Below are 24,551 nucleotides of genomic sequence, written 5' to 3' on the forward strand. Positions count from 1 at the left end.
AGAGAGTTCACAAATAAACAATTTAATGGTTCACCTTAAGGCCTTAGAAAAAGAAGAGTAAGGCAAACCTAAAATCAATAGATGAGAAGAAATCATAAAGATTAGGGCAGAAATTAATGAAATATAAGCCAAAAAAAACACCACCATCCAAAGAATCAACAAAACAAAGAGTTGGTTCTTTGAAGGGATAAAGAAGATTGATAAGCCCTTAGCAATTTGACCAGAGGAAAGAGAGAAGAGACAGAAATTAATAAAATTAGAGATGAAAAAGTCACCATTACAACTTACCAAAGAAATTCAGAAAATTATAAGGACATACTTTAAGAATATATATACCTCTAAGTTTGAAAATCTGAAAGAAATAGATGATTTCCTTGATTCATATGACCTACCAAAATTAAATCAAGATGAGATAAACCATTTAAATACACATATAACAAGTACAGAGATCCAACAGTTATAAAAAGTCTCCAAACAAAAAAAAGCTCAACTCCTAGGCATATATCCAAAGGACTCATCTCATTTCCTTAGAAGTACGTGCTCAACCATGTTTATTGCTGCTCAATTTATAATAGCTGGGAAATGGAACCAGCCTAGATGCCCCTCAACTGATGAGTGGATAATGAAGATGTGGCACATTTATACAATGGAGTTCTACTCAGCGGTAAAGAAAAATGAAGTTATGAAATTTGCAGAAAAATGGATGGACCTGGAAAGGATTATACTAAGTGAGGTAACCCAGGCCCAGAAAGCCAAGCACCACATGTTCTCTCTCATATGTGGATCCTAGCTACAGATGATTGGGCTTCTGCGTGAGAATGAAAATACTTAGTAGGAGAGGCCAGTAAGTTAAAAAGGAGACATAAAGGGAAGAGAAAGGAAGGGTGGAGGATACTTAATAGGTTGATATTGTATATATGTAATTACAATGATTGTAATGGGGAGGTAATATGATGGAGAATGGAATTTCAAAGGGGAAAGTGTGGGAGTGGTGAGGGAGGGAATTACCATGGGACATATTTTATAATCATGGAAAATGTTAATAAAAATTTTTAAAAAATAAAAAATACAATTAAAAATAAAAGCTCAGGCCCAGATGGATTCACTGGTAAGTTTTACCAGACCTTCATGGAAGAACTAACATCAGTGCTTCTCAAACATTTCCATAAAATAGAAAAGGAAGGAATTCTACTGAACTCCTCCTATGAAGCCAGCATTGTCCTCATACCAAGCCAGGCTGACAGAACAAAAAAATAAAATAAAATTACAAACCAATCTCACTCATGAACATATATGCAAAAATTCCAAACAAAATATTGGCAAACAGAATATAAGAATATATCAAAAAGATTATTCACCCTGACCAAGTTGGCTTTATCCCAGGGATACTTTAACATGCACAAATCAATAAATGTAATACATCATATAAATGGTCTGAAGGACAAAAATCACATGATTGTCTCAATAGATGCAAAAAAAAACATTTGACAAAATTAAACATCCTTTCATGTTAAAAAGTATTATAGAAACTGGAGATAGAAGGAACCTATCTCAACATAATAATAGCTATTTATGACAAACCTACAGCCAACATAATACTAAATGGTGAAAAACTTGAAGCTTTTCCACTAAATTCAGGAACAAAACCTGGGTGTCCACTGTCCCCACTTTTATTTAATATAGTACTGGAAGTCTTAGCTATAGCAATAAGGCAAGAGACACTCATAAAAGGGATACAAATTAGGAAAGGAGAAAATCAAATTATCACTATTTGCAGATGATATGATTCTATGCATAAAAGACCCTAAAATTCTACCAGCAAACTGTTAGAGCTGATAAACACTTTTAACAACATAGCAGGATACAAAATAGATACACAGAAATCAGTAGCTTAACTATATACTAACAACAAACATGTGGAAAATGAAATCAGGGAATCTCTCCCATTCACAATTGCCTCAAAAAAAAAAAAATAAATAAATAAATAAATAAATAAAGTACCTTGGAATAAACTTAACTAAGGAAGGGAAGGACTTCTACAATGAGAACTTTAAAACATTCAAGCAAGAAACAGCAGAAGACACCAGGAAATGGAAAGACACCCCATGTTCTTGGATTGGAAGAATCAATATTGTGAAAATGTCAATCTTACCAAAAGCAATCTACACATTTAATGCAATCTCCATTAAAATTCCAATGGCATTCTTCACAGAAATACAAAAAAAAAAAATCCTACAATTCATTTGGAAGCAAAAAGAAACCTCGAATAGCCAAACAATTTTGAGCAACAAAAATAAGGCTGGTGGTATCACCATACCCAATTTTAAGCTATATTACAAAGCCATACTAACAAAAACAGCCTGGAATTGGCACAAAGACAGACATGTAGATCCATAGAACAGAATAGAGGACCCAGATGTTAATTGAGACAGCTATAGCCATCTGATTTTTTGACAACAATGCCCAAAACATTCACTGGAGAAAAGACAGCCTTTCAACAAGTGGTGCTGGGAGAACTGGATATCTATATGTAGAAAGATGAAAATATATCCTTGTCTTTCTCCATGCACAAGAATCAAATCCAAGTGGATCAGGGACCTTAATATCAGACCTGAAACTCTGAAATTGCTAGAGGAAAAGGTAGGGGAAACCCTTCAACATATTGTCATAGGTAATTACTTTCTGAATATAACCCCAATTGCTCAGAAAATAAAACCACTAATCAACTACAATCTTATAAATTACAAAGCTTTTGTACAGCAAAGGACACTGTGAATAGAGGAAAGAGACAACCTACAGAATGGGAGAAAATCTTTGCCAGTTACACATCTGGCAGAGGATTAATATCCAGAATATACAAAGAACTCAAAAAACAGAACAATAAGAAATCAAACAACCCAATCAAAAAATGGGTTATGGAACTAAATATAGAGTTCTCATCAGAAGAAATGCAGATGGCATGGAAACATCTAAAAGAGTGTTCTACATCCTTAGCCATCAGGGAAGTGCAAATTAAAACTACCTTGAGATCCCATCTCTCTCCCATCAGAATGGCTACCATCAAGAAAACAAATGACAATAAATGTTGACAAAGATGTGGTAAAAGGAGAACCCTTCTGCACTGTTGGTGGGCATGTAATCTGGTACAGTGATTGTGGAAATCAGTGCAGAGGTTATTGAGACAGCTAAAAATAGATTTAACATATGATCCAACTATAGCACTCCTAGGCATATATCCTAATGAGTCTTCTCACTAACTTAGAGATACTTGCACAGCAATGTTTATTGCTGCTCTATTTACAATAGCTGGGAAATGGAACCATCCTAGATGTCCATCCACATAACAATAGATAATAAATATGTGGTACATTTACACAATGGAGTTCTATTCAGTGGTAAAGAAAATAAAATTATGAAATGTGCAGGGAAATGGCTGGATCTGGACAGGATTATACTAAGTGAGGTAACCTAGGCCCAAAAAGCCAAATATCACATGTTCTCTCTTATATGTGGATCCTAGCTACAAATGTATAGACTTGTGTGTGATCTGGAACCAAAAATCAGTAGCAGAGGACCATAAGCTAGAAAAAGGCTATAACAGAGGGAGGAGAGGGAAGGTCTTAAGGGGATGGTATTGTATATATGTAAGTAGAAGAACAGATTACAGGGAGGGGAAAGGAATAAGCGAGGTCAGTGGAAGAGATTGTGTAAAAGAAAGGTGGGGGGGGTAGGGTCAAACAAAATTAAAGATATTCTGAATAAGACATATGAAAAGCTACTTTCTAAAGTAATGGCAAATCCAGAAGTCATAGATTGTTACTAGAAAATTTTCAGTGCCAGGGATGGGATATCTTCCAATGATTTGTTGGCCACGGAAGTCCCTGTTGCCTCCAAACATTATAGGCTGTTGCCAAAGCCTTTGGTTTCAAGTGAGAAAAAGATGGTAAGACACTATTGCTGAAGACTTCACATACCTGAGTGGCAAAGTCACTGAGAAATCAAGCTGGTACTGAGCAGAAAACCTTCCCCCTGTAGCCCAGCCAACTAAAAGCTGGAAAAAGCTGCACTGTATGCAGTCTTATGGGAAACAGAAGTCATCAGCGCTGAAAACAATGAACACTGGAAACCTCAAATTTGGCCAGAGATGCCAAGTGACTGAGTGAGTGCAATAGTGGCATGTCTGCTCTGGGAGAAATCACTGCTCTTTAATTGAACTTAAGGCCCACTCCATGGGAGGGAATACATGCCTGGTACTGGAAGCCTAATCAAAAGCCTATGACAGGGGAGGTCATGAGCCTTAGGGGCACAAAGCCTGCTCTTCTCTGGACAAATATTACTTTCACCAAATTGCCCTAAAAGCACTATACTTAATATTCATACTTATATATTAATGTTATTCTCACTTCTGGCTAGAGAAGCTTCTCTTTTCAGATGGTGATGACCACTGGGATGACCCAAAAGGCAACATAGTGCTGAGAAGAAGGGATGGAGGAGTGTCCAGCTCTGAAACATCTCACACCCTCCAAGGCTCAGTGTTCATTGCAGAAGAGGTGGCAGAAAGAATGTAAGAGCCAAAAGAAGGGTACCACTAATTACATACAACTGTCTGGACAGAATGTGGCCTCAATATCCAAGACCCCACAGTGCTTAGCAATACCCACATAAGACCCTTATAATAGGAGACAAAGATGATGACATTAAATTAAAAGAGAAGCCAGGTGTGGTGGAACAATGCCTCTAATCCCAGCACTCAGGAGGCAGAGGTAGGAGGATTGCCATGAGTTCGAGACCACCCTGAGACTCCATAGTGAATTTCAGGTCAGCCTGGGATAGAGTGAGACCCTACCTCAAAAAACCAAAAAAAAAAAAAAAAAACCCAAAAAAATTAATTAAAAGATAGACTAATGGAGAGAGGGAGGGGATATGATGGAGAGCAGAATTATGAGGGGAATGTGGGGGAGGGGAGGTAAATACCATGGTTTGTTGTCTGTAAGTATATATATACATACATATATATATATACATATATATACACACACATATATATATATATATATATATATATACACATACATACACACACACACACACACACACACACACACACACATATATATATATATATTTTTTTTTAATGTTCAGGGCTGGAGAGATGGCTTAGGGTGCTTGCCTGTGAAGCCTAAGGACCCATGTTCTACTTTCCAGTTCCCACATAATTCAGACACACAAGGTGATGCAAGTGCAAGGTCGCACATGCTCATTATGTGGTGAAAACGTCTGGAGTTCAATCACAGGCCCCGGTGCACCAATTCTCTATCTCTCCTCTCTCTCTGTTAAAAAAAAAAGATGTTCAAAACAATAAAAATATGTTCAGACACATAAGGATCCAAGAATATACTGCCCTGTCAACCTTCTCTGGAAGCTACTGGAGAAGGAAGTACATCTTACATTGTGAATGGAGAAAACCCTTGAGGAGCAGGAACCAAAACCCCCTGATTCCGCCTTTCTACCAAATTGTGTGTGATTGGAGGAAGCAGACAGATCACTGGACCACACTGAGCAGCAGGGTCCGCCAGCAGCAGCCGCCAAAGTGTGCTTGAGGAGCCTCAAGGGGCCCCTGCGATCCTGTCAGGAACCCTGTCTTTTCCAGCATCATTTCTTTGTACACTTCAACTAAAATGATATATTGCAACTAGTATCTGCCTCAGCTCTCCTCTAGTAAGTCAGACCTAAAGAGATTTGCAAAAATATAGCACAATTCTTCTATTTTCATCATTTTTGTTCAAACATGTATTTTCACAACGAAAGCTAATTCTGTTCACATTTGATAATTAGATAGCATTTGGTATTATTTTTAAGTGAATCAATGAATATTTTAGTGACCTCTCAATCTTCTTTCTGCATGTGTGTTGTGTGCATCTATATGTGTGTGTTCCATGTATGTGGGTACATGTATATACAAAGGCCAGAAGCTCTCCACCCTATTAGCTAAGGCAGTATCTCTCACTTGAACTCAGGGCTCACCAATTTGGCTAATCTACCTAACCAGCTTGCCCCAAGGATCCCATCTCCACTCCTAAGCACTGGTATTATAGGTGAGCCACACATCTGCACTTACATGGGTGCTAGGGATCTCACACTCACCCTCATCACCTCATTGTGATGCACACCCGTAATCCCAGAACTAAGGAAGAAGAGGTAGGAAGATCCCTCTGAATTTGAGGCTAGCTGAAGAAAAGGTAGGAAGATCCCTTTGTGTTTGAGGCTAGCCTGAGACTACATGAGTTTCAGGTCAGCCTGGGCTAGAGTGAGACTGTACCTTGAAGAAAAAACAACCCTATCCTCATGCTTGCTAAGCAAGAACTTAATCTACTGAGCCATCTCCCCAGCCAACCCTCAAATGCTAATTCCTAACATGGTAAACATGAAAAAATAACAAAATCAATAAAAGCTCTTTGGAGTTCTTAATAATTTCAAGAGTTTTAAAGGCTTCTACCTAAGTGTAATGGTCCATTCCTCTGATTCCAGAACTTGGTAGTTTGGGATATAGTGAGTTTGAGACCAAACTGGGCTACATAGTGAGACCCAATTTCAGGGAAAGAAAGAGAGAGTATAGTTTAAGAAGAAAAAGGTCTAGAAAACAAGGACTCCAGTGCAGGAAAGAGGAAAGCCAGTGGCAATGGCACTAGTTAGATTTCTCTTACTAATGCCATAAATTACCAAAAATGTGGTGGCTTAAAACGACTCATATTTGTTATTTCACAGTTGCAACTGATCTAAAGTTGAGGCCTGGTGTGGCTTAAATCAAGACATTGGCCTGACACTTCATTCTAGAGGCCCCAAGGATGAATCCATGTCCAAACTCCTTCCAGTGGTTGACAAAATCCAGTTTCACATGGCTGTAGGAAATAGGTGTGTGCCTCTTTGCAGTCAGCCTCAGCTTTGGAAGGCTCGAGGCTCTCTTCCTCCAACTTCAAAGCTACAGCACAGGCCAGTCAGTGTTTCTGGAGCCTTGCCTCTCTTCCCTCCCACTCTTGCCACACCTGATGTTTCTGCCATCTCCTGCTTTGCAGGGCTCACAGGATATGCATATGCCTCCAGAACCCTCCTAGTTTAAGCTGAACTAATTATTAACCTTTGTAGTATCTGCAAAGTCCCCAACAGTAGCACCTAGACTGTTGTTTGGCTGAGTCACCAGCACATAGGAATCTTAGGGAACTTCTCCAGAACTCTGCTGACAACATCAAAGGGAAGCTTCCAGATCAAAGCAGGTAGCAGGTCTGATCCAGATATACAAGCTGACTGAGAAATGTAAAAGAAAGTTATGTTTGGACATATGCAAAATATCAATGGCATGTAAATATTTGAGTGTGTGGATAGTGTGGTGGTTTGATTCAGGTGTCCCCCATAAACTTAGGTGTTCTGAGTGTTAGGTTCCCAGCTGATGGAGATTTGGGAATTAAAGCATTGTGGTCAGGTATAATATATGGAGTTATATCAATTTTCCTGAATTTATTTTTGTTTTTAATTTTCAAGGTAGGGTGTCACCCAGGCTTACCTGGAATCCACTATGTAGTTGCAGGGTGGCTTCAAACTCACAGTGCTCATATTAAGTCTGCCTCCCAATTGTTGGAATTAAAGGTGTGCACCACTATGCCCAGCTAATTTTCCTGAATTTATAGATAATTTCCTTATGTTCTAATATATGAAGTATTTTAGAGAAGGTTCCATGAGCTACTGTGAAGAATATGTATTCTACAGAGTTTGAATGGGATGTTCTATAAATATCTGTTAAGTCAATTTGATCTATAGTGTTGTTTAGCTCCATTGTTTCTCATTTTCTGTCTAGATGATCTGTCTAGTAAGATAGTGGGGTACTAAAGTCACCCACTATTAGTGTATTCTGACTTATTTCTGCTTTAATATCCAGCAGATCTTTCCTTATAAAGTTGGGCACACCTGTGTTTTATGTATATATGTTTTATATGTATTATGGATATATGGATATATGTGTGTATAATATCTTATTGTTGAATTGTTCCCTTAATGAATAAGTAGCCTTCTTTATCTCTTTTTATTACCTTTGGTTTAAAGTCTATTTTGTCAGATATTAGTATAGCTACACCTGTTTGTTTCCTATTTTCATTTGCTTGGAACATCTTTTTCATCCTTTCACCCTAAGGTGGTATCTATAGATAGGTTATTAGAAACAGAAGATAGATGGATCCAGTTTTCTGACCCAACTTGTTAATTTGTGTCTTTTGGTTGAGGAGTTGAGTCCACTGATGTTCAGAGTTATAACTGAAAGGGGTGACCTAATCCCTGTTACGTTGAAGACTTAGTAAAGTTTGTTGTTTTCTTGATCTTCATTTGTTTTCATGTCTGTTCTGGTTTTAATTATCATATTTTCTCTCCTGTAGCCTCTTGAATATGTTTATTCTCCTCTTTAGTGTGAAGTATTCCATCCAGTAGTCTCTGTAGCATGGCTTAGTGCTCATGTATTCATAAAGCCAGCTTTTATCATGGAAATTTTTTCTTTCACCTTCTATAATACAGAATAATTTTGCTAGGTATAGTAGTTGGGGTTGATATCCACTATTTTTCAAAACTTGAAATACTCCATTGCAAGCCCTTCTGGGTTTCAGAATTTGTATTTTTAAGAAATCAGATATATTACTGATTGGCTTACCTTTATAAATGATGAGATGTTTTGCTCATGCAGCTTTTAGTATTCGCTCTTAGTTTTCTGTTTAGTGTTTTAACTGTAATGTGACATGGGGAAATTCTTCTCTGGTCCTGTTTATTGAGTGATGCATGAGCCTTCTGTTTCTGGATGGGTCTCTCTTTTGTAACATCCAAATATTTCATTTCCATGATTTTATTGAAGGTATTATCCATGCCCTTGGGCTATAGTTATTCCTCTTCTTATATATCCATGATTCAAATGTTTTGTCTTTTTAAAGTATTCCACATTTTCCTCATGTCATGTTCACACATTTTTTTTAACTTGTCATTGTTTTTAGCCTCCCAATCTATTTCCTGTCTCTGTTCTTCAAGCACTTGGTTATGTGGTCCTCCACATAATCCATTCTGTCTGTGAAGTTTTCTTGGTACCCTTTTCAGGTCATTCTGTGCTGGAGAGATGTCTCAGTGACCAAAGGTGCTTGCATCTAATGCCTGATGGCTGCAGTTCAAATTCCCAGTACAACCATAAAGCCAGATGCACAAAGTGGTGCATGTGCCTAGTGTCTGTTTTCAGTGGCAGGAGACCTTGGGGTGCCCATACTCAGTCTCTCCTTCTCTCTCTTTCTCTCTCTCAAATAAATTTTTTAAAAGAGGGTTATTTCATTTTTGTTTTCCATTTGGTTTTTATTAATGTCTCCATCTCTTTATTGAATTCAACTTTTATTTATATGTTATAAGCAGTGAGAAGTAGAGAGAAGAGAAACAGACAAAGAAAACAGGCATGCCAGTGCCTCTAGCCATAGCAAGTGAACTCCAGATGCATGCATCTCTTTGTGCAGCTGGCTTTATGTGGGTCCTGTGGAACTGAACCTGGGTTGTTAGATCCTACAGACAAGCTTTAACTCCTGAGCCATCCCTCCACCCTCATTTTTATTTCTTAATTGACATTCATATTGTCTTTTGGAATTCATTCCTGTATTTGGTCATGTCTTCATTGAGTTTATTGCACTGACCATTGAGGGATTTTTTGTTGATTTTCTTTCATTTCATTCAGCCATCTACTGCGTTCTTTTTTATTCTCTTCCACTTTATTTAGCTATTGAGTTTGTTTTATTGATTCTTTTCTATTTCATTAATCCATCTATTGGATTTTTTTCCTCTTCTATTTTATTCAGCCATTTGTTCATTGCCTCATTAAGCTTGTGAGCTATGCTTATTGTAAGTGTATTTTGGAATTCTTCATCTGGAAGTTCCTTCCTCTTGATAGTAGACCAGGGAGTGAGGTTGGTGCCAGATCGGGCTTTAATCCCAGTGAGTGCAGGCCTGAGTTGTACCCACCAGGCAGAGGGAGCTCACCTTGACCTCAGTGGCCTCCACAGTGTGTGGGGCTAGGGAGTGAAATGTGGCCAGATTTTTTTAAATGTCAAAGTCATGGATAAAAAAGGGAGTTTGGGGCTGGAGAGATGGCTTAGTGGTTAAGCGCTTGCCTGTGAAGCCTAAGAACCCCAGTTCAAGGCTTGATTCCTCAGGACCCACGTAAGCCAGATGCACAAGGAGGGTGCATGCATCTGCAGTTCGTTTGTAGTGGCTGGAGGCCCTGGCACACCCATTCTTTCTTTCTGTCTGTCTGTCTCTCTCTCTCTCCCTCCCTCTTTCTCTCTGTCTGTTGCTCTCAAATAAATAAAAATGAACAACAACAACAAAAAAGAAAGTTTGGGGCTGGAGAGATGGCCTAGTGGTTAAGGAATTTGCCTGCAAAGCCAAAGGACCCAGGTTCAATTTCTCAGGACCCACATAAGCAAGATGTACAAGGTGGTACATGTGTCTGGAGTTCATTTGTGGCAGCTGGATGCCCTGGCATGCCCATTCTCTCTCTCTCTCTCTCTCTCTCTCTCTCATAAATAAAAATAAAAATATTTGTTTTTTAAAATGTGAGTCAGGCATGATAGCACATGCCTTTAATCCTAGCACTTGGGAAGTGAAGATCAGGAGTTCAAAACCAGCAGTAATCCATACCCAGCCTGGGCTATATATCTCAAAAAACAAAAAATATGGCTGGAGAGATTGTTCAGTGATTAAGGCATATGCTTACAAAGCCAAAGGACCCAGGTTTGATTCCCTAGGACCCATGTAAGCCAGTTACACAAGGTGACACATCGTTTGAAGTGGCTGAAGGCTCTGGCATTCCACTTCTCTCACTCTACCTGTCTCTCTCTCTCCCTCTCTCTCTCTCTCTCTCTAACAAATAAATAAATAAAATACAAATTTACAAAAAATATATATCAAGTAACATGTCAAACCATTGTGTACTCAGGAGTAGGGAAGAGGTGGATATTTTAACAATGACATGTGGATAACTAAATATCCAGAAAAGAAGTCAATTTGGATCCTTGTGTCACTCTATAAGCTCAAGAAAATCTCAAAAAAGATCCAAAATGTAAACATTAAATATAACATTCAGCATGGTGGTAGAGTGACAGCCTACCTTGAAAAACAAAATAACATAAAAATAAAATAAAATGTGACAAATACTAAAACAACACAAAAACTAGAGGAAAGTGAGATAAGAAGAAGACTTAGAGGCCATCCTTCTATGACAGGGTTTGGGGCTTCAGGAGAAGTCCTTGAAACCCAAACCCTGAGCTCATGTCTGTCTTTACCCCCCCAAAAAATGAGATAAACCAGACTGAGAAGGATACTTATTAAATTATTGCATTTATCCAGGAATATATGAGGAAGTGAAAAAGAATATACCCACATGGCCCAAGAGCCTACATGAGAAATGAGCATGGGCCTGAAACATGAAAAGGGATTTAGAGAGGAAAGAGAAGAAAGTACAGAAAAAAAGATTAAAGTTTGGGAAAGATGAACAGCCAGCAAAAAGAGGGACCGGTCCATCTGATAAGTGTCTACTTACAGGCTTATTGCGGTGGGTCTTACCTTCAGACTCAGGTAAGCCAGAGTGAGAGCTGATGAGTCTGGGCCAGGGGTTGGCTCAAGAAGAGAGCAACCAACCATGAGGCCAAGATTTGGGGCTGAGCTTAAACCATCTACAATGCTGGGATCAGATTGACATTCTAGGAAAGGGCAACCCCTTCCTATAACATGGCACTAGGGGTTCAGGAATGTTCTTGAACCTCAAATCCTAAGTTTATGTCTACTTTTAAGCAAGAAACTGATTAAAATAATCCTGAGAAGGATTATTATCAAATTATTATATTTACTTAGTGAAGTATAGAACCAAAGGAAAGGAGAATGTATGCATCCACATGGCTTGAGACCCCACATGGTGGGCCTGGAAAAACCATATAGAGGGGCAGAATAGAAAGTACAAAGATCAGATCTTACTTTGATCTCTAGCAAATTGGGGACCACAAAGATGGGCCCAAAGGCATTCCTGTTTCTTACTTTCAGTGGCCCAGTCATCTTAATTGCCTAAAAGAGTTGCCTGACCCCTCTCATTCCCTGCCTCTTGAGAAGACACTGTAACTGCTGTGAGAGGAAAGAGGACAATAATTGGTCAGTTTAACTACTTCCAGCTAAATGGAGGGTGTAGAAATATGGCAGTTAGGGCTGGAGAGAAGGCTTATAGGTTAAGGCTCTTGCCTGTGAAGCCTAAGGACCCATGTTCAACACTTTAGATCCCATATAAACCAGATGCACAAGGTGATGGAAGCATGCAAGGTTGCACATGCACACAAGGTGCCATAGACATCTGGAGATCTGGAATTCGATTGCAGTTGATGAAGGCCCTGGCATGCCAACACCCTCTCTCTTAAAAAAAGAAAGAAAAAGAAAGAAAGAAAGAAAGAAAGAAAGAAAGAAAGAAAGAAAGAAAGAAAGAAAGAAAGAAAGAAAGAAAGAAAGAAAGGAAGGAAGGAAGAAAGCAAGCAAGCAAGCAGGCAGAGAGTCTTTCCCAGAGAGGGGAACTATTCTAAAGGACTCCAAAAGTATATTGATGAGGTGCAGGAAGATAGTCCTGGAAGAAAATGTTGGGGAGAAAGAATAAAAACAAGGATTTAATGGGAAGTGGACATGCAGCAAACTGGTCACCTTCAGGGTTTCAATTCTTGTGGACTTCTAGGCCTTGGAGAGCATTTTAGGGAACCCAGGTGGGGAGGAGGTGGGGAGTTAGATGGTCTCCGGCCCATCTGAGCATGAGCTTACTGAGATCCTCTCCAAATAGCATAGTCATTTCTGACATGGTCTGAATCTGTTCCCATATGGCTTGTAAAATAGATGAGATATTAGCAGAGTTATAATGCCAAATATATCATATTTTGTATAATAGACTTCTTCATCATTTGAACTTCAATATTTAGAAGGAAGGGTTCCTTAGCTGTATCATTTAAAGCCGTTTTTAGTTTTTTGTCATATGACATCTTTTAAATAAATAGATGAAGCAAAAAAAACTACAGACTAAATGATCATACCACTGAAAAACATTTATTAACCTATTGGTGCTTTAAAACCAGTAAAATGGCTGGGTGATCTAAGATTTTTGTGTTTATCACCCTTGTATCCAAGGAAATCCCAGAGTGGACTTTTTAAATCTATCTTGGAGGTAGTCAGGGTCAAAGGTTGGTATCACAGAGCCATTGGGTGCCATTAGGGGCTGCCCAGTGTACTTCTAGCTTCAGGACATTAGCAGCAAACCTTTATAATAACTGGAGTATAGGGCTGGAGAGATGGCTTAGTGGTTAAGCACTTGCCTGTGAAGCCTAAGGACCCCAGTTCGAGGCTCAATTTCCCAGGACCCATGTTAGCCAGATGCACAGGGGGCACACACATCTGGAGTTTGTCTGCAGTGGCTGGAGGCCCTGGTGTGCCCATTTTTTCCTCTCTCTCTCTCTCTCTCTCTCTCTCTCTCTCTCTCTCTATCTGCCTCTTTCTCTGTCTGTCACTCTCAAATAAATAAATAAATAATAAACAAAAAAATTAATAATTGGAGTATAATGATGTCCTGGCACAAGTTAAAATGGACTTACCATTGTTCCAAGTATAAGAAAGTCTTTTGAACTAAACAACCCTTGGTCAGAGTTTTATATATATATATATTAGATTTGAAAATAAACATTCTGACATCCATGGTTGTCTTCCTTTATTGCAGAATTAGAACTATTAAAAAGGGGTCCTTAGGCTTCACAGGCAAGCGCTCAACCGCTAAGCCATCTCTCCAGCCCCCCCAAAAAAGGGGGGGGACAACATGCCTTAAGGCCTCGTTTGTTTCCCCTTTTGGAAAGCTCTTGTTGTGTTGATAAATAGGCCATTCATATAATATGTAAGGTTTCCCTTCATCTTTGGTTACATATTTCTCTCTGAGTGTTTAAGACCAAGAAGGTAGTCAACATTTAATCAAGGGTTAATTTTGGAGGTCACTAATGGCTCTCTAAAGGAGATTCTAGGGTCCTGAGAGGAGCACTATGGCTTCCCCAGTACTGGTGCTGTCTGGTAGGAGGAGTCAGGGCCGTGCTGGCCGAGTGGTCTTCCCTCCTTTGGGAAGCCGGGAGGACTGATTTTCCCTCCGTTGTGACTGTCCTGTTTCAGACTGCACACCTAACGATATTTTTGTTTGTTTGTTTCTGGGTCTCCGTGTCCTCCCTGATCAGGAAGACAGGTGATTTACCAGAGGGCCAGTGTAGAAACGCCCCATCATCTCCAGTGGCCTCATGGGAGCAGGGGACCAAAATATTGGCCTTTTAAGCTCTGGTGAATCCCACTGGCTTTGGCTTCTACATAGGTTATTAGAACACTTATAAAGGAAGTTATACTAACCTGGATGTATTTACATATACAGCACATTTGATTACTGAAATAGATCTAGTTAAAGAATGGCAAAAGAGCTTAAAGTCATTTTGTCCAACCTTTAAGTTTAGTTGTCCTGTGACAGCATACACCATATATGCAGCATAGAAAGCAGGCACGCCTCATCCTTTAAACAATAATAGCTATAAATACAGGTAAAACATGTTACTAGTCCTAAAAACTTTTTTTTTCCAAGGGATTGTCTCACTCTAGCCCAGGCTGACCTGTAATTCACTCTGTAGTCTCACGGTGGCCTCAGACTAACAGCAATCCTCCTACCTCTGCCTCCTGTGTGCTGGAATTAAAGGCCTGTGCCATCACACCTGGCCTAAAAACAATATTTTCATCAACTCAAAACCAATTAATTTAATCTAGAAACTGTCAGAAAAGGACAAGTAAGATAGCATAAAGTCTTAGCATCTGTGTTTGAAAACAACTTTGATTAGTCTAGATACCTGTGTGTGTACCAATTACCCAGGGAATGTTGGAAAAAAATAGAGACCTTGAAATTATTTTTCTCAGATAAGGACCATTGTTTGAGCATGAGGCTGTGTACTAAAGAAAGAAATATGTCTTAATAGTTAATTGACTAATATGCAATGAAGTTAAGATAATCAAAAATGAGAGTTATTTAGACAAAATCACATTTAAAGTATTTGATTACACACAATAGAGTGGTCATTGCTGAGCCAAAACAGCTGAGTTCTAATACAGCCCTTAACTAATCTGTTTTGAAAGAAAGAAAGGAAGGAAGGAAGATGGTTGATTAAGTTTAAGTTTTATGGGTTGAGATGAGATGAGATGATTGAAGGAACTGGGGAGGAATAATTTTTGTTTGTTCTATGACAAATACATCTTTACATAACCATGAATGATTTATTTGTACAGGTCTTATCAAAACTAAGATGAACTAGGCCTGGTGGCACAGGCCCGTTATCCCAGCTTCTCTGGAGGCTGAGACAGGAAGATCTCTAATTCAAGGCTAATTTGGGCTAATGAGTGAGTTCAAGTCCAGCTTGAGTGACTTAAAAAGACCCTGTATCAAATATATATGTATAAGATATATAAAATACAGAAGGAGGGGCTAGAGAGATGGCTTAGCGGTTAAGCACTTGCTTGTGAAGCCTAAGGACCCTGGTTGAAGGATCAAATCCCCAGGACCCACGTTAGCCAGATGCACAAGGGGGCGCACGCATCTGGAGTTTGTTTGCGGTGGCTGGAGGCCCTGGCACGCCCATTCTCTCTCTCCCTCTATCTTTCTCTTTCTGTTACTCTCAAATAAATAAAAATGAACAAAAATTTTTTTAAAAAATACAGAAGGAGGACTAAAAATATAGCTTCATGGTAGACTACATGCCTAACATGCGTGAAGCCCTGAGTTCAAGTCCCATTACTACAGAAATTATAATGTCTTAATTTTTGTGAAATTTACTTGTACATGTGGGTTTGCTTTGAAGGCTGCCCATCTGCCAAACCTGTTTCTTTAGCCTTGCTGATGACTCTGGAGCTACAGTTCAGGACATCTCTTCTCTGTCTAGAATCACTATAGTTCATTCGTTCTGCTTAGACTTGTGATAACTAAGCACACATACACATTTTAATATAAATTGCATGCACAGATGCATGTATGTGTGAATATCATACTGTGTACCATTATGTGTGTTGCTTGTTTCTCTTAGAATTACTTATGGATGGATATGACAGCGCGCACAGAGTGGAAGGTTGACAGTTAACTTATAACAGTCATTATCTATGGGATGAGGAGTTCAGCTATCTAAAGAGAACTTGCACTCTTTAATCTATCTGTTCTGTGGTGTTTAAAGTTCCTACAGTAATCATAGCCTCACATACCACTTGTTCAAACTAAAACACTTTGTTGCTATTTTAAACTAACCTTCTATTTGCCTCACAGCAGACCCAGAGTGGAGCTCCAAGCAGACATTACTTTCTTCATGGAGGTGGCAATCTAACAAGGAATTTATCAAATCATAGAACAAAAAGATGTGAAGCTGTGCAGGGACCCTGTGATAGGGACTCCCAGGGACATGAGAGGTAAGGATACAGTCATGCTTCACTACGGAAGGATAGGTAGAGTGTTCATGCCTCAGCCTTAAAGCTTGAGCAGAAATAAGGCAGGCAAGTGGGGCAAGGGGAAGGGCAAAAAGCACACCACACAGAAGAACAGTTGGTCTAGCACCTGAGACCTTAAAGGAAGCAAGCAGTTAGGGCCAAGTAGCAGTCAGCATAGGAAGGTATGTCAGCTCCGGTCCCTGGCACTGGAAAGCCTTAAGGAATTTTCACTCTGAGGCCTGTACTAGTCACAGGAGTTCAAGCAAAAAAAAAAGGGGGGGGGCTGAACCTACTTGCTCTTTAATCATTTATTAGCATTTTCTCTAACTGGCAAACTTGAGTGTAACTTCAGAGCCAGCACCAGGCTCCCAATGACTGCCTCAAAGCCGCCCTGGAAGCCATGGAGGTCCTGGCCAAGTGTCTCACCATGGGATTCTACAATGCCAACAGTGAGCTTCACTCCCAGGGTTCGGGCCTAGGTACCCTTCAGCATGAGCTTGAGTTCCAGATCACATACTGTGTGGATCCCCTCCAACAGGACATAGCCAACAGCTGGTCCATGAACCTGGAGGACAGTAATCTCATGCAAGGACTATAGCTAGAAGCAAGAGTTTGTTCTTCCAGGGTTGGTAACAATAGCAAACTTGCATGGTTCCAGCACCACAGCTACTTAAGGAGGCAAAAGGTCAGCTCCCATGTCTTGGACCACACAAAGCACAACCTCAGAGCCTGGGGAACTGCATTCTCTTAGTTGGAGTACTAACTGTCCTAAATTCTGACAGCTCATATTGAACTGCTGGGTGGGAATGGAGCTAAGTTGAAGCATCACCTTGGCTGTGTACCTACACTGGTCTAAGCCCACATGCCACAGAGTGAATTCTTAAGTCAGACTATTGACATAGTAGCAATTTCTAAAAAGGTGAAAATCACTACATTTTTATTTAATTAAATTCAATTTAAAAATTAACAAGGAGGGCTGGGAAAATGGCTCAGAAGTTAAAGGTACTTGTTTGCAAAGCCTGATGGCCTGGATACAATTCCTCCATACCTACATAAAGCCAGATGCACAAAGGGGTACATGCATCTGGAGTTCACTTGCAGTGGCAAGAATTCTTGGTGTGCCCATCCTCTCTCCTCCTCTCTCTCAAGAAAATAAAAATTAATTTAAAAATCAACGAAGAAAATAGTTAATAATTCTAAAGTTCTAATGGACTTAACAGGTGTCTACAGAATATTCCACCCAAACACTGCAGAATGTACATCCTTTTCAACAGTTCATGGAAGTTTTTCTAGAATAGACCATATTTTAGGACACAAAGTCTTAAATACAAGCAAATTGAAATAATTCCTTGTAATCTAACCAATCACAATGGAATAAAACTAAAAAATAAACAGCAAAGCCAGGCATGGTGGCACATGCCTTTAATCCCAGAACTGGAGAGGCAGAGGTAGGAGGATCACCATGAGTTCAAGGCCACCCTGAGACTACATAGTGAATTCCAGGTCAGCCTAAGCTACAGTGAGAGCCTACCTCAAAAAAAAAAAAATCAACAGCGAGATAAATTGCACAGAAAATAAACAAAGTCCTGGAGGTTGAACAACACATTGCTAAATGATGAATGGGTTATTGAAGAAATCAAGTAAGATATTTAAAACTTCCTTGGGTAGAATAAAAATAAAAACATATAACAGAACCTATGGTATACAATGAAAGCAGTTCCGAGAGGGAAGTCTATAGCTATAAATCTGTATATTAAAAATCAGATAAAGGGGGCTTGAGAGATGGCTCAGCAGTTAAGGTGCTTGCCTGCAAAGCCTAAGGACAAAATTTGGTTCCCCGGTAACCACATAACCAGATGCACAAGGTGGCACATGCATCTGGAGTTGGAGTTGGAGTTTGTTTGCAATGGCTGGAAGCCATGATGCACCCATTTTCTCTCTCTCTCCCTCTCGTTCTCTCTTCCCTCTCCCTCCCTTTCATTCTCTTTCTCTCAAATAACTAAGTAAATAAATAAATTAAAACTCAGAGAAAAAAATCCAGGCATGGTGGTGCATGCCTTTAATCTCAGCACTTGGGAGGCAGAGGATGGAGGATCACTGTGAGTTCAAGACTGACCAAGCTGGGACTACAGAGTGAGTTCCACATCAGCCTGGGCTACAGTGAAACCCTACCTCGAAAAAAAAAAAAAAAAAAAAAAAAAAAAAAAAAACAAAAATACCAAATTGGGAGACAAAGGTAGGAGGATTGCTGTGAGTTCAAGGCCAGCCTGAGACTACATAGTGAATTCCAGGTCACCCGGAGCTAGAGCGAGAGCCTACCTTGAAAAACCAAAAATAAATAAACAAATAATAAGAAATCAGAAAAAAAGTCAGGTGGTGACACATGCCTTTAGTCCTAGCAAGCATTCAGACGGATGTGGTAGGAAGATCACTATGGGTATGAGGCCAGCCTGGAGCTACAGAGTTAGTGCCAGTCAAGCCTGGGCTAGAGTGAGACTTCCTTGAGAAGAAAAAAAATATAGAGAAATATGAAATTAATAACTTAGTTATATACCTCAATGTCTTCAAAAGGCAAGAAGATGCCAAAACCAAAGACAATAGATGGGATGAATTAATAAAGATCATAGTGAAATTCATGATATAAAAACAGAAAGAACAAAGAATCAATGAAGCAAACAGCTAGTTATTTGAAAAGATAAACAAAACTGAGAAAAGAAACCCCTAGCCAGGGCTGGAGAGAGGGCTTATCAGTTAAAGCACTTGCTTGTGAAGCCTAAGGATCCAGGTTCAATTCTCCAGGTACCACATAAACCAGATACAAAAGGTGGCACATATGTCTGCAGTTGACCCTGGAGGGCTTGTTCTCCCTCTCTGTCTGCCTCTCTCTCACACACACACATATATATATATATATATATAAATATTTTTAAAAAGCCTTAGCCAAACTAACAAAAGAAAGACAAAATCCAAATTAATAAAATTATACATGGAAAAGAAAACACTATATCAGATACCAATGAAATTCAGAGAACTACGATGGAGATTATATATATATATATATATATATATATATATATATATATATATATATGTATGTATGTATGTATATATATACACACATACATACTATATACACATACACACACATATATATAATATATACACATTATATATATAATATATATTATATATATATAATGTGTGTGTATGTATGTATGTATATGTATATTTGAGAGAGACAGAGAAAGGAGAGAGAATGGGCACACTAGGACCTCTAGCCACTGTATACAAACTCCAAACACATGTGCCACATTGTACATCTGGCTTACATGAGTACTGGGGACTCAAACCTGGGTCCTTAGGCTTTGTAGGCAAGTGCCTTAACCACTAAGCAATCTCTCCAGCATTAGGGCATACTTTCAAAACATATATTCTTATAAATTGGACAAATGTAGAAAAATAGATAAATTTCTAGGCACATGTAGTCTACCAAAATAAAACCGAGAATATAAATAATTAAAGAAGATTGAAAATAAGCAATGAGATTATAGTGGTAATAAACAGTTTTTCAACAAACAAAAAGGCCAACACCCAGATGGATTAACTGCTGAATTCTACCAGATAGTAAATGATTAAATGAGAACTAACATCAATGCCCTCAAATTATTCCATAAAATAGGAAAGGAAAGAATACCACCAAATTCCTTTTACAAAGCCAGTGTTATCCTGATACCAAAAACAGATAAGAACATACACACACAGACACACACAAAGAAAAAAATTAAAGGGCTGGACAGATGACTCAGAAATTAATGGCACTTGCTTGCAAACCTGCCAACCAGAGTTCAATACCCCATTACCAACCAACACGAAGCTAGATGCACAAAGTGCCACATGTGTCTGGAGTTGCAGTAGCAAGAGGTCCTGGCATGCCCATTCCTTCTCTGCCTCCCTCTCTCTTTCTCTCTCTCAAATAAAAAAATAAACAAATAAATTTAAAAGAAAATTAAACACTAACCATCCTGATAAACATGGAAGAGAAAAAAAAAACAGTAAAAATACTTGCAGGGCTGAAAAGATGTCTTAGCAATTAAGGCACTTTCCTGCAAATCCAAAGGATCCAGGTTCAATTTTCCAGGACCCACATAAACTAGATGCACAACATGGCACATGTGTCTGGAGTTTGTTTGCAATGCTGATTGCCCTGGCATGCTCATTTTCTCTCTCATAAGTAAATAAATAAATAAAATATGTTTTAAAGTACTTGCAAATCTTGTTCACAGTGGCAGGGGGCCCTGACACTCCCTCTCTTTCTGTCTGCTCCTTTGTCTCTTTCTCAAATAAATTAATAAAAAATATGTTCTCTTTTAATACTTTTAAAAAATATTTTTATTTATTTATTTGAGACAGGGAGGGAGAGAGAGAGAATGGGCATGCCAGGGCCTCTAGCCACTGCAAAGGAACTCTAGATGAATGCGCCACCATGTGCATCTGACTTACGTGGGACCTAAAGGACTGAACCTGGGTCATTAGGCTTCACAGGCATGTGCCTTAACCGCTACGCCACCTCTCCAGCCCAGTAAAAATATTTTCTAAGAGCCATCACTGAAGTAGACTTAAAATGCACCCAACATGGCTCAAGGAATTTTGCAGAAGTGAGGGCAGAAAGATTGTTAAGATTTAAATATTATGCACAAAGATATTGCCTCTCCCCCATAACTGACTGCTGTCCCCACAATGCATGGCCCACAATCCCTATGGGGATTACCTGCATCCCCAAAAAGGAGGGCCCCTTCAGGAAAAGGGCAAGGATGATGGAAAGGATGGTACCAACATGTGTTGTTTACATACTAAGTATATCCATAACTAAAAAAAATAATTTTTTTTCTTTTCACAATTTTTATTAACATTTTCCATGATTATAAAAAATATCCCATGGTAATAACCTCCCTTCCCCCTACACACTTTCCCCTTTGAAATTCCATTCTCCATCATATTACCTCCCCATCTCAATCATTGTACTTACATATATACAATACCAACCTATTAAGTAACCTCCTCCCTTCCTTTCTCTTCCCTTTATATCTCCTTTTTAACTTACTGGCCTCTGCTACTAAGTATTTTCCTTCTCACGCAGAAGCCCAATCATCTGTCGCTAGGATCCACATATGAGGGAGAACATGTGGCGCTTGGCTTTCTGGGCCTGGGTTACCTCACTTAGTATCCAAAGAAATAAAGCATCTGAACTTTTCTCCCATAGATGGCTTCTCAGTACAGAAGGGCTTCCACTCATAGAACTGCCACTTTAATGAAGAGTTTGTAGCAATGATGCCCCCAACTAATAGTCCTTTCATACAACAGTCTGGACAGGAGTAACACACTGTGCAGGAGAGCTGGCTGTCTCTGAGGATGAGGTTGATCGGTTGGAAATTTCTCTCTGGAGTTCCTCGACTTTTTTCTGAAGCTCTGCTCGCTTAGCAAGAAGTTCTTTATATCTGCTATGAATAGGTTCCTGTGGCTTCATCCGTGGGTTCCACCTTATGTAATATCCCACCCAGAGCTCTAGGTGATGCATGCTGGCGACTGGATAAAGGACATGATTAGAGTAGCTCCCATAGAGAGGATTAGTGAAGTATTCCAGCTGGCTATTGATGTAAGACCACAGTGAAACAGTCCTTTTAGGAAGATTCTCTTTTCCTCTCTGCTGTTCACTGTTAAAAAGGAATGTTCCAAATAAACAGCTGTATAGGTGGTCCAAAATGGTAATGAGAAAATATTCATTGAATTCAAATGCGGTAGGAAACTGTCTTGTCATTTGCCAGACACAATCAATAAATTGAAGGAAAACAGGTGATCTGTCTGCATCTGCGTGGTTCTTATCTCCATGGCCAACTCTTAGTTGGAACCGATGTCCAAAGCTCAGCCACTCTTTCTCCACAAGAACTTCAAATCCTCGTATGGTGCGGCAGTATCCATCCAACATGAGCATGGCCAGCGCGGTGAGCTGAGCTGTGCGATCCCAGCGGTCACTGCAGAGCACCACCACAGATTCTTCCCTGACTCCGCCTTGTCAGCACTCCTAAGAGCCCCTGCGAGAATGAGCTCAATATGTTCCAGCCAATGAGTAGATTCCAAGTTAGACAACCAGTGAGTTTCCTCAATGTTAGGATACACAATCTCCTTAAGTTTCCATAGTGATTCTCTCATAACATGAAGATTGTGAATACCCAGAAAAACTAGTTCTGCATTTTGATAGGCATCTTCACTTTCATAACCTCCACCCTTTGCCTTATTTGCGACAGCACTAACACCTGGTCGGGCATCAAATATAAAAATTTTGTGCGACTGGGCATTGGAATCCATGCTAGCTTGAAGCTATTTCTCATCTTCTTTGCTTCGCTTCCCACTTACTCCTACCATGGGCTGGCTGCATCTAGTGATTGCGACTTGACTTTCAGGGTGAATCCATGATAAAACTGGGATCCGTCCCCTTGACCTGAAGGATGCCTCTCTTTTCAGTTCCCCATCAGGAATGTTTGCTGGCACCACCAAGAGAGCAGGATACGTGTCACAAAGTTCATAGCATTCACTTATCTTTCTTATTCTCCAGCTTTCATTTGGGATTCCTTGTCTTCTGTACTCTAAAAGAGGGTCATATAGTTTCCACCCATTTTCAGGGAATACTTCTTTATATTCAAAAGCAAAAAGAGGCAGGCTGTTGGAGATGGGAAATGCATATTTCATTAGATTCTCAAATATGGATCTCCTTGTTCTCCCCTCAGGCTTATGAGAAAATCATAAATTCCTAATATCCTTGCACAGTTTCCAGCCCGTATGAATTTTCACCTCCGCTAGAAGCACCACAAATTTTGTACTCTACTGATCACTCCAAGTGAAGCATCTAGAACAAATGGGGGATCCTGTTCCATGCTCTTGAAATATAATCTGTGATTTGTGACAGTCAGCATTCCTCGTAGTGTACCAGTGAAGGGACATATGTAAGTTACATCTTTGGCCATGTCTTTAATATTTTCTCCTGGTAGCAAGTGTGGTTCTTCCATTTCTGCTAATTTGTTTGACTCCCTCAGGACCCTCAAATCAGGAGAAAAGTTGTCTGCCGAAGTTCGAATGGAATCTGATGATACAACAGAAGCTGATTTTGTATGCACCGAGTTCTCTGAATTCGAAGTAGAGGCAATTATAATTTTTGAATGTTTTATCTTCACTTCAGATGATCTTCAAATGTCAATGGCTCTTAACACATTAACTGGACAGCGAGTGGGCGCTGGGCGCCGACTCTCTCGCAGCTCGAGCTCTTCTCCGTGGCGCGGCCGGGCAGCGGGGGTGACAGGCCGACCAGCCTGCCCTGGCTGCGGTCGCGGGAGGCGGAGCGCGCGGGGCGCAGCCACCGTCAGGCCAGCGCCGGCCCAAGAGCGAGACGGGAAGCGGCCATGTTCCCCCACACCACAAAAGTAAGTTTTCAAACATAGTTTTAAAAAAATAAAAAACACTTGTAAAGTGAATTGAACTACCATCAAGAAACTCGTTCATCATGACCAAGTGATCTTCATTCCAGTGATGCAAAGATATCTCAATCTACCCAAAGCAAAAAAGATCACATTTCTGTCTCAAGGACAGAAAGAAACCACACAATCATCTCAGAGAGATGGCTCAGTGGTTTAGAGACTTGCTAGCAAAGCCTACAGGCCTGGATTCAATTCCGCCAAGGACCCATGTCTGGAGTTTGTTTGCAGTGGTAAAAGACCCTGGCATGCCCCTCTCCCCACCACCACATTCTCCCTTTCTCTCTTTGCATAAATAAATAGATTTATTTATTTTTTAATTTTTGGTTTTTCGAAGCAGAGTTTCACTCTAGCCCAGGCTGACTTGGAACTCGTTAAGTAATCTCAGAGTGGCCTCAAACTCCTGGAGCTCCTCCTACCTCTGCCTCCGAAGTGCTAGGATTTAAGGCATGTGCCACCACACCCAGC

General features: G+C 39.8%; 1 pseudogene; it reads right to left on the minus strand.

Annotated features, from left to right (window-relative positions):
• Nucleotides 1-21,860: 21,860 nt before the first annotated feature.
• LOC123461618 lies at nucleotides 21,861-23,758 on the minus strand (annotated as a pseudogene).
• Between the last annotated feature and the right edge of the window lie 793 nt (nucleotides 23,759-24,551).

The sequence above is a fragment of the Jaculus jaculus genome, chromosome 6, assembly GCF_020740685.1.
Source record: "Jaculus jaculus isolate mJacJac1 chromosome 6, mJacJac1.mat.Y.cur, whole genome shotgun sequence".
NCBI classification, from domain to species: Eukaryota; Metazoa; Chordata; class Mammalia; order Rodentia; family Dipodidae; genus Jaculus; species Jaculus jaculus.